The sequence below is a fragment of the Sorex araneus genome, chromosome 7 (genome assembly GCF_027595985.1).
Source record: "Sorex araneus isolate mSorAra2 chromosome 7, mSorAra2.pri, whole genome shotgun sequence".
In the NCBI taxonomy this organism is placed as follows: domain Eukaryota; kingdom Metazoa; phylum Chordata; class Mammalia; order Eulipotyphla; family Soricidae; genus Sorex; species Sorex araneus.
Genome location: NC_073308.1, coordinates 45,720,490 through 45,735,611, shown reverse-complemented (window position 1 = coordinate 45,735,611; position 15,122 = coordinate 45,720,490). Strand labels below are relative to the sequence as shown.

At 42.4% G+C, this 15,122-nt stretch overlaps 1 non-coding gene across 1 annotated transcript; it reads left to right on the top strand.

Annotated features, from left to right (window-relative positions):
* Positions 1-8,000: 8,000 nt before the first annotated feature.
* On the top strand, positions 8,001-8,063 carry LOC129406640 (U7 small nuclear RNA). Its single transcript, XR_008631125.1, has one exon. It is a non-coding gene; the product is annotated as a U7 small nuclear RNA (small nuclear RNA).
* The last annotated feature ends 7,059 nt before the right edge of the window (positions 8,064-15,122 follow it).

Here is a 15,122-nt window from a genome sequence, read left to right as displayed (position 1 = left end):
ATTTTTCTGTTCATTGTAGAGAAGAGCATAATCTTAGTTTTCTATTCAAAACATTGTATCAAATAAAGTCTATGTTTTAGAAAAAAGCCCTCTGATTTCTTTTTTTTATTTTGGCGCTTTTTTTTTGGGGGGGAATCACACCCGGCAATGTTTAGGGGTTACTTCTGGCTCTGCAGTCAGGAATTACTCCTGGCTTGGGAAACACATATGGGATGCCGGGGATCAAACCTACACCATCTGTATGCAAGGCAAATGCCCTCCCCACTGTTCTATTGCTCCAGCTCTGCTCCCTGATTCCTTGATTTCATTTGTAACATCTTTTTCGAAGGTGAGGTATTTGGGTTGCATACAGCGGTGTTCACAAGGGATTACTGACTTAGTAGCCCCTGGCAGTGCTCAGGAGACATACATGGTGCCAAGACTTAAACCAGGATTGGTCACATACAAAGCAAATGTCTTAAGCTCTGGATGATCTCTCTGGCCCCCTTGAAAAAGTATTCACTTTTATTACTTGTTCTTTTATTCGCTGTGTGGAGTGATAGCACAGCATTGAGCATTCGCCTTTCACGTGGCCGACCTGAGTTCGATTCCTCCGCCCCTCTAGAAGAGCTTGGCAAGTTACCGAGAGTATCATGCCCGCACGGCAGAGCCTGGCAAGCTACCCGTGCGTATTGGATATGCCCAAAACAGTAATAATAAGTCTCTCAATGAGAGACGTTACTGGTGCCCGCTCAAACAAATCAATGAGCAAGGGGATGACAGATTTTATTTGCCCTCAAACTCTAAATAGCACACTTGTATATTTCTATTTATTGGTTTATCAGTTTAAAAACTCACAGTATTGGAGAGATAGTACAGTGAGTAGAGTGTTTGTTTTCAATGCTGCCAAGCCCGGTTCGATTCAAATGGGGCCCCCTGAGCCCCTCCAGAAGTCATCCCTGAGCAGAGTCAGAAGTATGCCCTGAGCACTGCCTTAGCCCTGACCTAGCTCTCCAGCTCCATTTTATTAGTTTTTAATTTCTGGTAATTATAATTAATTGTTTATCTCTGTAGATTAATTTTAAATAAATAACATTTCCAATATGATTATGAAGATACTATTCAGAAAAAAATCAAAGAATGCAGTTAGATCTATAGGAAAAAAATAAACCCCTGGGGCTGGAGTGATAGTACAGTGGGTAGGGCGTTTGCCTTGCAAGTGGCTGACCAGGTTCAATACCCGGCATCCCATATGGTCCCCTGAGCACCGCTGAGCAATTCTTTAGTGCAGAGCCAGGAGAAAGCCCTTGGTATTGCTGGGTCACTGTCACTGTCATCCTGTTGTTCATCGATTTGCTCGAGTGGGCACTGTAGGATGACATTACTGGGGAGGAGGACAAAGTAATGTCATCCTACAGGGCACCAGTAACGTCTCCATTGTGAGAGTTGTTACTGCTTTTGGCATGTCAAATACGCCACGGGGAGCTTGCCAGGCTCTGCCGTGCGAGCGGGATACTCTCAGTATCTTGCTGGGCTCTTTGAGAGGGACGGAGGAATCCAACCCGGATCGGCCGTGTGTAAGGCAAGCACCCTACCTGCTGTGCTATTGCTGGGTATCACCCAAAAACAAAAAAAACAAAAAAAAAAAAAGAAAAAAAATGAGATTCTATGCTCCTAAATCCTATTCTGGGGGCTAGAGCAATAGCACAGCAGGTAGGGCGTTTGCCTTGCACGCAGCCAACCCGGGTTCGATTCCCAGTATCCCATATGGTCCCCTGAGCACTGCCAGGGGTAATTCCTGAGAGCAAAGCCAGGAGTAACCCCTATGCATTGCCAGGTGTGACCTGAAAAGCCAAAAGAAACCCAAAACAACCAAAAACCAAAAATCTGATCTCCATTTTAACTTGTCTCCTATAAACCTCTTCACTGTCTTTCTTCCCTTCCTTTTTTCCTCCCTCTGCTGTAAAAATAATCTTTTCCGGCTCCATTATTTTCTTTCCAAAACAAACACATACACATTCTTAGAGTCTCTTTATTTGCTCTTCAGTTCACTCTATAGTTGTTTGGATTTTGTACTTTCTGACTTGACTTACATTTTCTTTTTTTTTTGTTTAACTGGTGGTGCTTGCATACTTGTCCCAGAGTGCCTGAGGCTGGCACTCCTTTGCTTGTGGTGCTTGCACACAGGCTGGCTGGCGGTCACATTCTCAGCGAAGGAACACAAGTGACGTGATGCTTCCGAGGGATTCATGTTGTCCTCCAACACATGCTCAAGAGCAGAACTTCCTGCCAGAGCACTCACTTATCTTTTTAGTTGAGCTACTTGCTGAAAGTTACTTCCTTTTTCCTGATACACACACATACCACACACACACACACACACACACACACACACACACACACACGCACGCGCACACGTGGTTGTGGTGCAGCTGCAAATTGCTTGTGATGCCAGGGATCCCAGATCACAGAACTGTCAGGTTCAAACAGTGTCCTACAGGGGACACTGGGCATTGGAACTTGTGATTGTCCACTTCAAGGCAGTTCCTCAGAGTCACTGTGATTTTACTCCAAACCCTATTTTTTTTATAACTAGAATAAGTCCTGAAGTTAATTTTTCCAGAAATAAATTTGCATTTCTGGGTCCTTGTTTTCCTAGAAATATTTAAAGTTATTTCTTGTGTTCAGCGGAAACCTTAATGAGATATAATCAGTGTCAAACTTTTTCTCTCAAAGATCTTTCCTCCAGAGGACTTGAGAGTAGTTTCAGTGGTAGAGCACTTACAGGCATGGGGCCGAGTGTTCAATTCCCAGCTCTTCCCCAAGTCATCTCAACATGACGATAAAGGGAAGGAAGAAAAGCTTCCTTTTAAGCTTGGCACAAGTGTTGGGAGGGAGGGCGGGGAAGAGGGCAGAAGAGAAAAGGAACCATTATGACAGTGACCGTTGGAAATGATCACTCTGGACAAAAAGTGAGTGCTGGAAGTTGGTAAAGGGATATACATGATAAACTTTCAGTACCTGTACTGCAAACCATAATGCCGAGAGAGAGAAGAGAGAGAGAGAGAGAGAGAGAGAGAGAGAGAGAGAGAGAGAGACAGACAGACAGACAGACAGACAGACAGAGACAGAGACAAAGAGAGACAGAGAAAGAGAGAGACAGAGATAAACAGAGACATAGAGAGAGAAGGAAAAATAGAAAAGTGCCTTCCATAGAAGCAGACTGGGGTGGTGGTGGTGGTGCGGGGGCGGGGGGCGGTGGTGGGAAGAAAACTGGAGACATTAGTGGTGGAAAATGTACACTAGTGAAGGGACAGGTGTTGGAACATTGTATGACTGAAACCCAATTATAACTATTCATACTGATTCGATAACAAATATTTTTTTAAAAAAAGGGAGAGAAAAAGGGGCTGGAGAGATAGTATAGCGGGTAGGGCATTTGCCTTGCACTCGGCCTACCCGAGTTCAATTCTCAGCATCCAATATGGTCCTCCGAGCACTGCCAGGAGTGATTCTTGAGTGCAAAGCCAGGAATAACCCTGGAGTATTTCCGGGTGTGACCCAAAAAGAAAAAAAAAGGGAAAGAAAAAAACTTCCTTCTAGAGCTGGAGCGATCTCTCACTGGGCTAAGCAGCTTGAGGGAGAACCAGGTTGATTCCTGTGACTAAATAGTCCCCTGAGCACGGCCAGGTGTGGCCCAGCCCTGTCCCTCCGAAATCAAATAAACTTCTAGTATTTTATTCACAAAGGCCAATCAGTGGCTCCAACTGGCATTATTTTTTTATAATTTTAAAAATGATTTCCTGCATTGAATTTTCTCTGTTCTTTTTCTCATCTACCTTATGAAAGCTGAATTACTTGAATTCATCCTATATGTCTCCTATTTTTCTTAGCATTTTTGTCTTAATGGCTGTAAGATTTTTTAAAAAATGCACTTTTAGGACCCAGTTAGATTATGCAGCACTATGATTCAGGGTTTTAATTTTAAGAAATTTATATTTTTAATATCTTTAATATGTATCTTTAATTTGTGAGACATCTTCTATTTTCTTTTTTCTCTTTCCCTACTTTTCTCAACTGCATCCTGTCCTTGTTTTGCAGATTTCTATTAGGATAACAATTAGATTTGAAAATATTTCTCTTCTGTTTCATAGGCAACCTACTCTCTCTTGAGTCATTATCATTCGATTTTTTTTTTCTGGGCTATGCCCAGTGATGCTCAGGGGTTACTCCTGGCTGCTCAGGGATCACTCCTCTGCTCAGAAGACAATATGTGATGTCAGGGATCAAACCTAGGAAAATCACATGCAAGGCAAGTGCCCTATCAGCTGCACCAACTCTCCATCCTCTCCTGTGGCTCTTTTTATTCATGCACAATGAAGAGAACAAAATGGGAAATGATGAAAAAATAGAAGGGAAACTGATGGAAGTTCTCAACATCACTCTGTCATTGAAGAGGCTGTGTAGTAAAATAGAGGACACAAATATAGTTAGTCTGAATATAATACTAGACTTTGTCACTGTTTTTTGTTTGCTTTTGGGCCACTCCCAGCAGTGCTCAGGGCTTACTCTGGCTCTGCACTCCAAGTCACTACTGGTTGTGCTCAGGGGACCAGAGGTGGTGCCAGGAATTACATGTCAGGTCAGCCTCATGCAAACAAATGCCCTACACACTGTACTCTCTCTCCAGCCTTGCTCTGGGTTTAGCTTTTCTAATTCTTAGTTCCTTTTTTTGTAAAATTGAGCTCCTGAATCAACCTCAAATGACTGAAGTGAAATTTTTTTTTCAATCAACACATTTTTTAAATTAAAACACTGAGATTTACAGTTATTCACAGTTGAGTTTTAGACACGCAATATTGCAGCACCAATCCCACCACCAGTGTCAACTTCCCTCCACCAGTGTTCCCAGGTTCCCTTCTATATCCGCCCACTCCCCTCCCCAAACTGGCCCCCCAGCCTGGCCTCTGGACAGGAACCTTTCTAAATTCGGTTGTTACCATGAAGAATGGTGTCATAAGGGAAACACAATATTAATTTCTGCTTCTGATCAAAACAACAATGAGATATCATTTCACAGCATAGAGACTGGCCTACATCCCAAAAAACAAAAGCGACCGGTGTTGACGTGGATGTGGGGAGAAAGGGACTCTCCTTCACTGCTGGTGGGGATGCCAACTGGTTCAGCCCTTTTGGAAAACAATATGGACGATTCTCAAAAAATTAGAAATTGAGCTTCCATTTGACCCAGCAATACCACTCCTAGGAATATACCCCAGAGAGGCAAAAAGGTATAGTAGAAATGACATCTGCATTTCTATGTTCATTGCAGCACTGTTTACAATAACCACAATCTGGAAAAAAACAGAGTGCCCCAAAACAGATGACTGGTTAAAGAAACTCTGGTACATCTACACAATGGAATACTATGTAGCTGTCAGAAAACGTGGAGTCATAAAATTTGCATATAAGTGGATCAACATGGAGAGTGTCATGTTGAGTGAAATGAGTCAGAAAGAAAGAGACAGACATAGAAAGGTTGCACTCATATGTGGAATATAAAGTAGCTGAGAGGTACAAGCTTACAATGATGCAATTTCTGGCAGATATATCTCTGGACTTAGTTACTAAAATACAGAAACCCAAAACCGAGAGGCCGCTAAGTGTGGTCACTCGACCTCATACCTCTTCATCCTCAGCAATGGAAAACAAATTATCTAATGCTTTCTTTTCAGCAGGTCTGACTTTAAGGGAGAGACTCTCCAAACAATAATAGTGAGTTTTGTTGAAATATTGAATGCAATCAAAGTGAAAGTAAAGTGAAATTTATTAGTTACACAGGCGGGGGGCTAAGGGTGGGGGGCTAGGGGCGTGGGGGGGTTAGGGGTGTGGGGGTGCGGGTGGAGCTATACTGGGATTCTTGGTGGTGGAATATGTGCACTGGTGAAGGGATGGGTATTCGAGCATTGTATAACTGAGATTTAAACCTGAAAACTTTGTAACTTTCCACATGGTGACTCAATAAAAAAATAAAGAAAAAAAAATACAAAAATATTAATTTCTGCTCTGGCAGATTGGATACTCAACTGTAGTCAGATTGCCCAGTAAAAAAAGAATACTGGGGCTGGAGTGATAGCACAGAGGGTAGGACGTTTGCCCTGCATGCAGCCAACCAGGATTCGATTCCCAGCATCCCATATGGTCCCCTGAGCACTGCCAGGGGAAATTCCTGAGTGCAGAGCCAGGAGCCTGTGCATCGCTGGGTTTGACCCCAAAAGCCAAAAAAATAAAAAATAAAAAAAGAATACTAAGTTTTCCAGTCCATGGTCATACACTATTCCATTGACTTAAATCTTTAATTTCTCTCAATAATATTCTTTTTTAAATTATGAAATTCACAGATCTTGTTCAATTTAACATTTCCAGCTGTAGTTTTCCTGCTTTTGCTATTTTCTATTATATTTATTTAAATATAATCATTTAATCCTATAATAAAATATTTAGAAATTGTATTTTTTTATTCATTACATATTTTCTGGCAATTTAATATTTGTAGCATTTATAAATTTTTCAGTCCATAGGAGATTGTCCATCACCATAACTAGAGAAGCGCTATGTAGAGATATAATGTCAGGGTCTCACGGTGATTTCAGTTCATGGAATATTAATATATGCTATGCTCACTTCCAATGCTGAGTACACTCAGCCCTTCTGAGTGAGACAGCTCAATAGTGCCATTGGGATAAAAAGATCTCAAGCTGATTCCCCTTGACCAAGTTTTCTTTTTTCTTTCTTGGTCACACCCAGTGTTGCTCAGGGGTTACTCCTGGCTCCGGACTCAGGAATTACTCCTGGCAGTGGAGCTCAGGAGATCATATGGAATGCTGGGGATTGAACCTGGTTCGGCCACTTGCAAGGCAAATGCCCTACCTGCTGTGATTGCTCCAGCCCCCTTGACCATGTTTTCTCTTCATCTTTTGATGACATATAAACAGAAGCAGAGCAAAGTGGTCCAGAAACCAACCCAGGAGGAGGTCTCTAACCACACAGAAGGGAATGAAGATCACCCCTCTGCGAAAGATCAGAAATAGAAGTTCGAGGGGCAAGAGCAAAAGTGCAGCCGACAGGGCATTTTCCTTACACCCTGACTAGGGTTTGATTTGTGGCATCCCATATGGTCCCCCAAGTTCACCAGGAGTGATTCCTGAGCACATAGCCAGGAGTAACCCCTGATCATTTCTGGATGTGGCCTAAAAACTTAAAAAAAAAGAAAAGAAATACAAACACTTTTGCCCTCTTCATCTTGGTATTGAAGTGGACACACTGTTCGCACATTTTTTATTTTTCTTTACTCCTCCTTTCTTTTCTTTTTTAATTAGGCAGAAGTAATGTGATCTTCTCCACTTATTTTTTTTATTTTTATATTTTTTGCTTTTTGGGTCACACCCAGTGATGCACAGGGGTCACTTCTGACTCTGCACTCAGGAATTACCCCTGGCAGTGCTCAGGGGACCATATAGGATGCTGGGAATTGAACCTGGGTTGGCTGTGTGCAAGGCAAACACCCTACCTGCTGTGCTATCACTTCAGCCCCTCCACTTTATTTTTATGTATAATGACATTTAAGTTCAATAAACATTTTAAATAAAATTATGCATATTAAATATTAAAAATTAGGGGTTTGGTCTACATAGAATTATTTACAAAGTAGCTATGTGCATTATTTATTAGGCAAAGTAATTTGTTCTATATCACCTTAAGGTGATTAGCAGAATTAATTCTCATCACAAGTTTCTTTTATATTTTGCATTAGTGTAATGTATTTTTTCAAAATTTTATCTTATAAAGCACCTTGAATTACAAAGTTATTCAAGATTGGATTTTTGACATACGGTGTTCCATCACCAATCCTGCAGTCAGTGTCAACTTTCTTGTACCAGTGTTCCCAGATTCCTTGCGCTACCCACCCACCCCAGCCATCTTGACCAAATTTTAAGGTTTGGTTATTAAAGCTTGGAGCTCAGTGTTACAACTCTTTTAGAATTTGTCTAGCAAGTTTTCTAGTTTCTACAGGAAAGTCTCTGCCTCCCCAGTTCCGCCCTCCAAAAAATTTGGTTCTCATGTTGTTGATTTTGTGGTTTGGATATTTAGCTCGATCATTCACCGCTAATGTTGCTAAAGTTCTCTTGACTCCTGCCCCCCATTGCTTCTCCTCTATCTCTTCTACCCTTCCCCTTCACTCTGTTTCTTTCCTTCTCCTTCCTCTGCTCTGGGCCTACAATGATCTAGCCATCCTTCCTTTAAACCATTGCATTTCCTCATCCAATTACTTTAAACACCACATAAAAGTGATATTATCCTCTTCTTGTGCTTATTCTGGCTTACTTCAGTTAGCATGATATCTTTATTTTTTTTATTCTTTTTTTAAATTTTATTGAATCACCATGAGATAGTTACAACCTTTCATGTTTGGTTTACAATCACACAATGATCAAACACCCATCCCTCCACCAGTGCACATTCCCCACACCAATATCCCCAGTATACTCCCCTTTCCCACCCTCCCCCTGCCTCCATGGCAGACAATATTCCCCATACTCTCTCTTTACTTTGGGGCAAGCATGATATCTTTAATTTAATCCATGTTGCAGCAAATTACATGATCTCATCATTCCTTATAGCTGTGCGGTACTCCATTGTGTAGATATACCAGGCATTTTTTTGTGTGTGTGGCTTTTTTGGGCTACACCCAGCGATGTACCAGGGTTGCTCCTGGCTCTGCACTCAGGAATCACTCCTGGTGGTGCTATGGGATGCTGGGAATTGATCTTGAGTCGGCCGCATGCAAGGCAAATGCCCTACCCACTGTACTATCACTCCAGCCCCATCACACATTCTGCTTTTCATGTCCAGCAGGAGTGGCAGTAGTGCTCCCATGCGTTGTTGCCAGGCTTTCGTTTCTGCTTCCTGGATGTGGTGCTTCCATGTATTTCCTTTTTAGTTGTGTGCATCCTGGGGGTCACATCCTTTTGTGGCATTTACTCACACCTGGCTGTGGTGCAACTGGAAATCTCAGGTGGCACCAGGGCTCACAGACAGTGGAGCTGCTGGACTAAAACAGCAAAGTTGCTAGGATTATGCGTGGCTCATGTGAGATTTGAACTTGTGACCAAATGCATGTGAAGCAGACATGCTAAGGCACCGCACCATTCCTTTGAGCCCTCACTACAGTTTTTCCTTTTTTCTTTTTTGGGGGCACATTTGGACTTGGGGAACCATGTGGGATGTTGGAGACTGAACCTGGGTCTGCCACATGCAAGTGCCTTCCTTGCTGACCTCGCTCCGCCCCCATTGATTTTTCTTTTTGGGTCACACCCAGCGATGCACAAGGGTTACTCCTGGCTCATGCACTCAGGAATTATTCCTGAAAGTGCTCGTGATACCATATGGGATGATGGGAATCAAACCTGGGTAGGCCACATGCAAAGCAAACGCCCTATTTTCTGTGCTATCACTCCAGCCCCCGCACAATAAATTTTTAACCTTTCTTCTGATTTTTAATTTAAACTGCTTGCTCCATACTTCAAAATTGTTACTCATTCCTCTCATTGATTTAACTTTCTTTCTGTGAGCTTCACTATTATTAATGCCCAGCTGTCACTTTAAACCAAGTCATAGTATTAAGGAATTTTACTAACAGAAGAGCAGTTTTTTTGCATATAAGTGGATCAACATGGAAAGTATCATGCTAAGTAAAATTAGTCAGAAAGAGAGAGACAGACATAGAAAGATTGCACTCATCTGTGAAATATAAAGTAACAGAGTAGGAGACTAGCACCCAAGAATAGTAGAAGAAAGTACCCAACGGTTGACTCCATGGCTTGGAAGCTGGCCTCACATTCTGGGGAAAAGGCAGCTCAGACAGAGAAGGGAACACCAAGTAAAATGTGGTTGGAGCCACGCGGGGGAAGGGTGATGCGTGCTGAAAGTAGACTAGGGACTGAACACGATGGCCACTCAATACCCCTATTGCAAACCACAACACCCAATTGGAGAGAGAGAACAAAAGGGAATACCCTGCCACAGAGGCAGGGTGGGGTGGGGGGAGATGGGATTGGGGGGTGGGAGGGATACTGGGTTTATTGGTGGTGGAGAATGGGCACTGGTGGAGGGATATGTTTGTGAACATTGTATGAGGGAAACACAAGCACGAAAATGTATAAATCTGTAACTGTACCCTCACGGTGATTCATTAATTAAAGAATAAATGAATTAAAAAATAAATAAAAGAAGAACAGTTTTCCTTGAAAAGGAATTTAAAGGACAAGTATTGAAATCATGGTTTCCTATAGTTCTCCACAGAGTTTGTGTGTGGTAGAGAACGAACTGGAAAGAAAAAGAGGAAATATAGGGGCGGTGATAGGACAGCAGTAAGGGGGTGCGGCCAGCTTGAGCCTGATCCAGTTTGACTCCTAGGACCACAAATTCTCCTGAGCATTTTTGCAGCTTTGGAGACTCCCAGCACTTCTGGGGTACCCAGGAATCTCCAGGCCCCCACAGCCCAAACAGCACGACATCGTCAGGTTCTTGCATTGAATTGATTGACTGAGAACTGCTGGTTGCCCCCCCCCCAACTCCTGACCACTGCTTGGGAGGTTCCCCTACCCCCCCCAAAGAAAAACGTATAAAATGCGTATAACGGCAGAATGGGATTAAGAATGAACTAATTCACTGATCAGGCACTATTTTTTTCTTATTATTTTCATTTTATAGACAAGAAAAAACCAAATCAGAGAACTTAAATTATTGAAACTAGTATTGGATACGCCAAAAACAGTAACAATAAGTCTCTAAATGAGAGACGTTACTGATGCCTGCTCGGACAAATCAATGAGCAAATCGATGACAGTGACAGTGACAGTTCACACAGCTAACCACCACCACCTCCATCATTATCAAACAATGAAAATGATTACTACATGCGCTGTTTTCTATATTTTATACTTAATACTATTTTTAAAAAATTTTTTTTTAATTATTATTATTATTAGTTTTTGCTTTTTGGGTCATACCTGGTGATGCACAGGGGTTACTCCTGGCTCATGCACTCAGGAATTACTCCTGGTAATGCTCGGGGGATTATATGGGATTCTGGGAATTGAACCTGGGTTGGCTGCGTGCAAGGCAAACGCCCTACCTACTGTGCTATTCTCCAGCCTCTAATACTATTTTTAAATTCTTAATTTTAGTGGCTGGAGTAGTCAATTTTCTTGAAAAAATTGCTAATATCAGTACTTGGGAAAGAAATATAAAAAATAGAGTCAAAGAGATAGTACAGCAGGGAAAGCACTTTCCTTGCACACAGCTGACCTGGGTTTGGTCCCCAGCCCCCCAGACAGGTCCTCTGAGCCTCACCAGGAGTGATCCCTGAGAGCAGAGCCAGAAGTAAACTCTACACACCATAAATGTATCCCCAAAACAACAAAAAAATACTATTTTATCCAATGTTTCCTATTACATCATGGTGCCCTTTTTTTTTTTTTAAATGAAGAGTACTGTTATTTATTCAGCCATTGATTAGGCTGATTGAATTGGGTACCCATTTTTGAATGAGTAAACTGAGGCCAGGAAAGTTTTCATAGCTTGTCTAACGTGGCACAGCTAAGAAGTGGCAAGGCTGGGTTATGAATCTGGAGGGTATGTGTGTTGGTCCATGTTCTTCCTTTTTACACTGTCGTTAATATTCACCACGTGAGACTGTATTGCTAAACGGACAAACTTACCTTCGCAAACAAAGGGTTCTCGGCAGAGGCTCCGTTTAAGAATAGCAGATCAGAGACGGAAGTCCTAGCAGATTCTGTGACTGCTTGGTGATTCTGTGTGTTAGGTCTGTGGAATTAAGTTTCCTTATGGAATCTAGTTGGGTGCATCCACTCACAGCAGGGTGGGAAGACTCCTAGGGGGGCAAGGTTTGAATTACAGCAATGTGAAAATGAAGTGAGACCCCGGCCTGGAAAGTCAACATCAGAATGCTTATTCAGAAAGCAAAGCCTGGATTTGTGAGGCTCTCTCGAGAGATGCCATCATTATAGAAGGCCTTCTACCAGCTGGCTTCCTGCGCACAGCCCAGCCTAATGATGCTGACAGGTCACATACGCTTGCTCTAATGGGCTTGTGTTTTATTTATTCAGGTGCTGATTTGACATTTCCCAGCCTTGATGAATCTATGGGTTTAGAAATAACAGGGTTCTCTCTTTATACACCGTGATGTTATCTCCAAAAATGAAGGAAATGAGAAACAGGAAAGGCCAAGATTCCCTGTAGATAGCGCCTAGAGTTTGTAATGAGCATTTATAAATACTACAAAAAGCATTAGGCAAAATTTAAAACACAAATCATTGCTGCTTAACATGATATATGGCGAAGCGAGTTCTGGCACAGAATGTCTCTTTAAGCAACGCTTCCACACAGCGCCAGCTAAATAATGTAACAGCATCTGGACTGTTTCGAAATGGAGTATGAAATTATGTATTTCTCCCATGACACAGATGATACCAAAAGGCAACATTTCCTAAAATAAAAAATAAAGAGTAAATTAAGCTGTGACTACGGAAGGCTCTTTTGTGCTAGCATCCCTTTTAAATAAATAAATAAATAAATAAACAATTAACCTTTATTATTGAAGTAAAACATACATACTGAAGAGTGAAAAAAAATCTTGGATGTTGATTTTGGCCCACTTTTAAAAACACCTCTAATAATTCCCACTTGGACTCAGAAACGGGAAGGCTACCATGTTCTCACAACCTTCATGCCCTCTTTCAACCTTTCTCTCCAAAATGAATCACTACCCTGACTTCTTTTAAAAAAATCATTAAAAAATACAGCACAGATGCATAAATCATATAAAATCCATGTATGTAATAAAGATTAATATAAGGCAAACACTTGGAATCACCTCCATGACCAGAATCCGGGAATCCGACCCTCTTCCCCTAGAGAGAAGGTGGAGGCATACCAGTTTTCCTATAATATGAAAATGATTTCTTTGCTTTGCTTTATGGTCCTAGCACTACATTGTTTATCCTTAGGCAACAAAGTTAGTTTTATTTGATTAAAAATATATCATGTAAGTTTCTTAAAGATTCTTTCTCTATCATCACAATTGCTTGTGTGTTGTATTGGTTGAAGAAAGGGGTTCTTTGTTCAGATCCTGCTTTGCGTTATAAAGTAATCTGAGCTCACGCTTCATTTACTTATTTCAATTCCTAATTTTCATTCCTTAAATGGAATAACCATCATGATCATGATCATGAAACCCCGTTAATCGTTGATTTCTAGAGCGGGCTCAGTAACCTCTCTACTCGTCCTTTCCCTGAGATCTTAGAAGTCTCTCTAGACTCAGCCGTCCCAAAGATGTCTGTCGATGTCGCACTGGAGGCTCTTTCAGGGTCAGGGAATGAGATCCAGCTTGTTACTTGGTTTAGCATATGAATACACCATGGGAAGTTTGCAAGGCTGTCCCATGGGGGCAGGAAACTCTCAGAAGCTTGCCAGTTTCTCCCTGAGGGAGAAGTAGGCTACAAGATATTGTGCGGCCTTGAAGCAGCCTCGAGCTTCTGAGAGCTTGCTTTTAAGTCTCTGGATGTTGGCCGTTGATGAGATTACACACACCTGGGTTCCTCTGCCGGTACCTTCATGCGTGAGGCTTGTCCAAACGTGTGGAGAGGGGCCTCGAGCATGGCTGTGGCTGGGTTCCGGTGGTCTTCGGCCACTGGGAGCTCTGCTCGGGGTGGGGAGGGAAGCTGGAACCCATCCTCTCTGAGGAGCCCCGCGGAAGACAGCCAGGCGTGCGGGCAACAGACTCTCTGGAATAACCATAAATCCCAAAATTATTCATGATTGTGTTTTAGGCATATAATGTCCCAACAATAATCTCTTTACCAGCGTTCACGTCCCTCCACCAGTGTACTCCGTTTTCCCGATATCCACTTTCTGCCTCTGTGGCAGGTGTTTTTTCTTTTCCTTTTTGACTCTAGGTACAATACTGTAACTGTTAGGGTATCATTTTATCACTTTATTTATTTATTTATTTATTTATTTATTTATTTATTTAGCTTTTTGGGTCACACCTGGCGATGCTCAGGGCTGATTCCTGGCTCTGCACTCAGGAATCACTCCTGGCAGTGCTCAGGGGACCATATGGGATGCTGGGAATCGAACCCGGCTTGGCCGCGTGCAAGGCAAACGCCCTACCCGCTATGCTATTGCTCCAGCCCCATCATTTTATCACTTTAACACCCTTCTCCCCCTCAATCATTGTCCTAATGATCTCTTCCTTGTCCTATTTCCCCAGCTCCCCTGTCTTCCCCATCCCACCGCCCCCCACCCCCCCCACTGTGGCAAACTTCCTCCTGAGGGCCAGTTCTTAGTTCCTATTGCTTTGGGGCATTTCTTATCCCCTACTATGTTTCTTCTTATCCCGAATATGAGAGAAATCACTCTGTGTCTGACCCTCTCCCTCTGACTAACTTCACTCAGCATAATACTCTCCAGATTCACCCATGTAGCAGCAAATTGCATAAGTTCATCTTTTACTTAAAAAAAAATTATTGACCCACCATGAATGACAAAGATAGAAAGTTATTTTTGGTTGAATTTCAGGTCCATAATATTCCAACACCAATCCATCCACCAATGTCCACTCCTTCCAACTAAGTCCCGGATTTCCCTCCACCACAGCCTGACCCCTCTTCCCCACTCTCCATGCCCCTACCATGCCACTTACCTCTAGTACAATTTGAAGTTGGGGAAAGCAATGCCCACCATCTCCTTTTCCTCGAGGATTGTTTTGGCTATTCTGGGGTTCCATATTCGTTTCATACAAATTTCAGAGCATTTGATTTTTTTGGGAGGAGTGTCACACCTAGTGATGCACAGGGGTTACTACTGGCTTTGCACTCAGAAATTACTCCTGGTAGTGCTCGGGGACTATGTGGGATGCTGGGAATCATACCCAGGTTGGCTGTGTGCAAGGCAAACACCCACCCATTGTACTATTGCTCCAGCCCTGGATCTATTTCTTTTAAAAAATGTCGTGGGTATCCTTATAAAGATTTCACCGAATCTGTGTGATGCCTTGG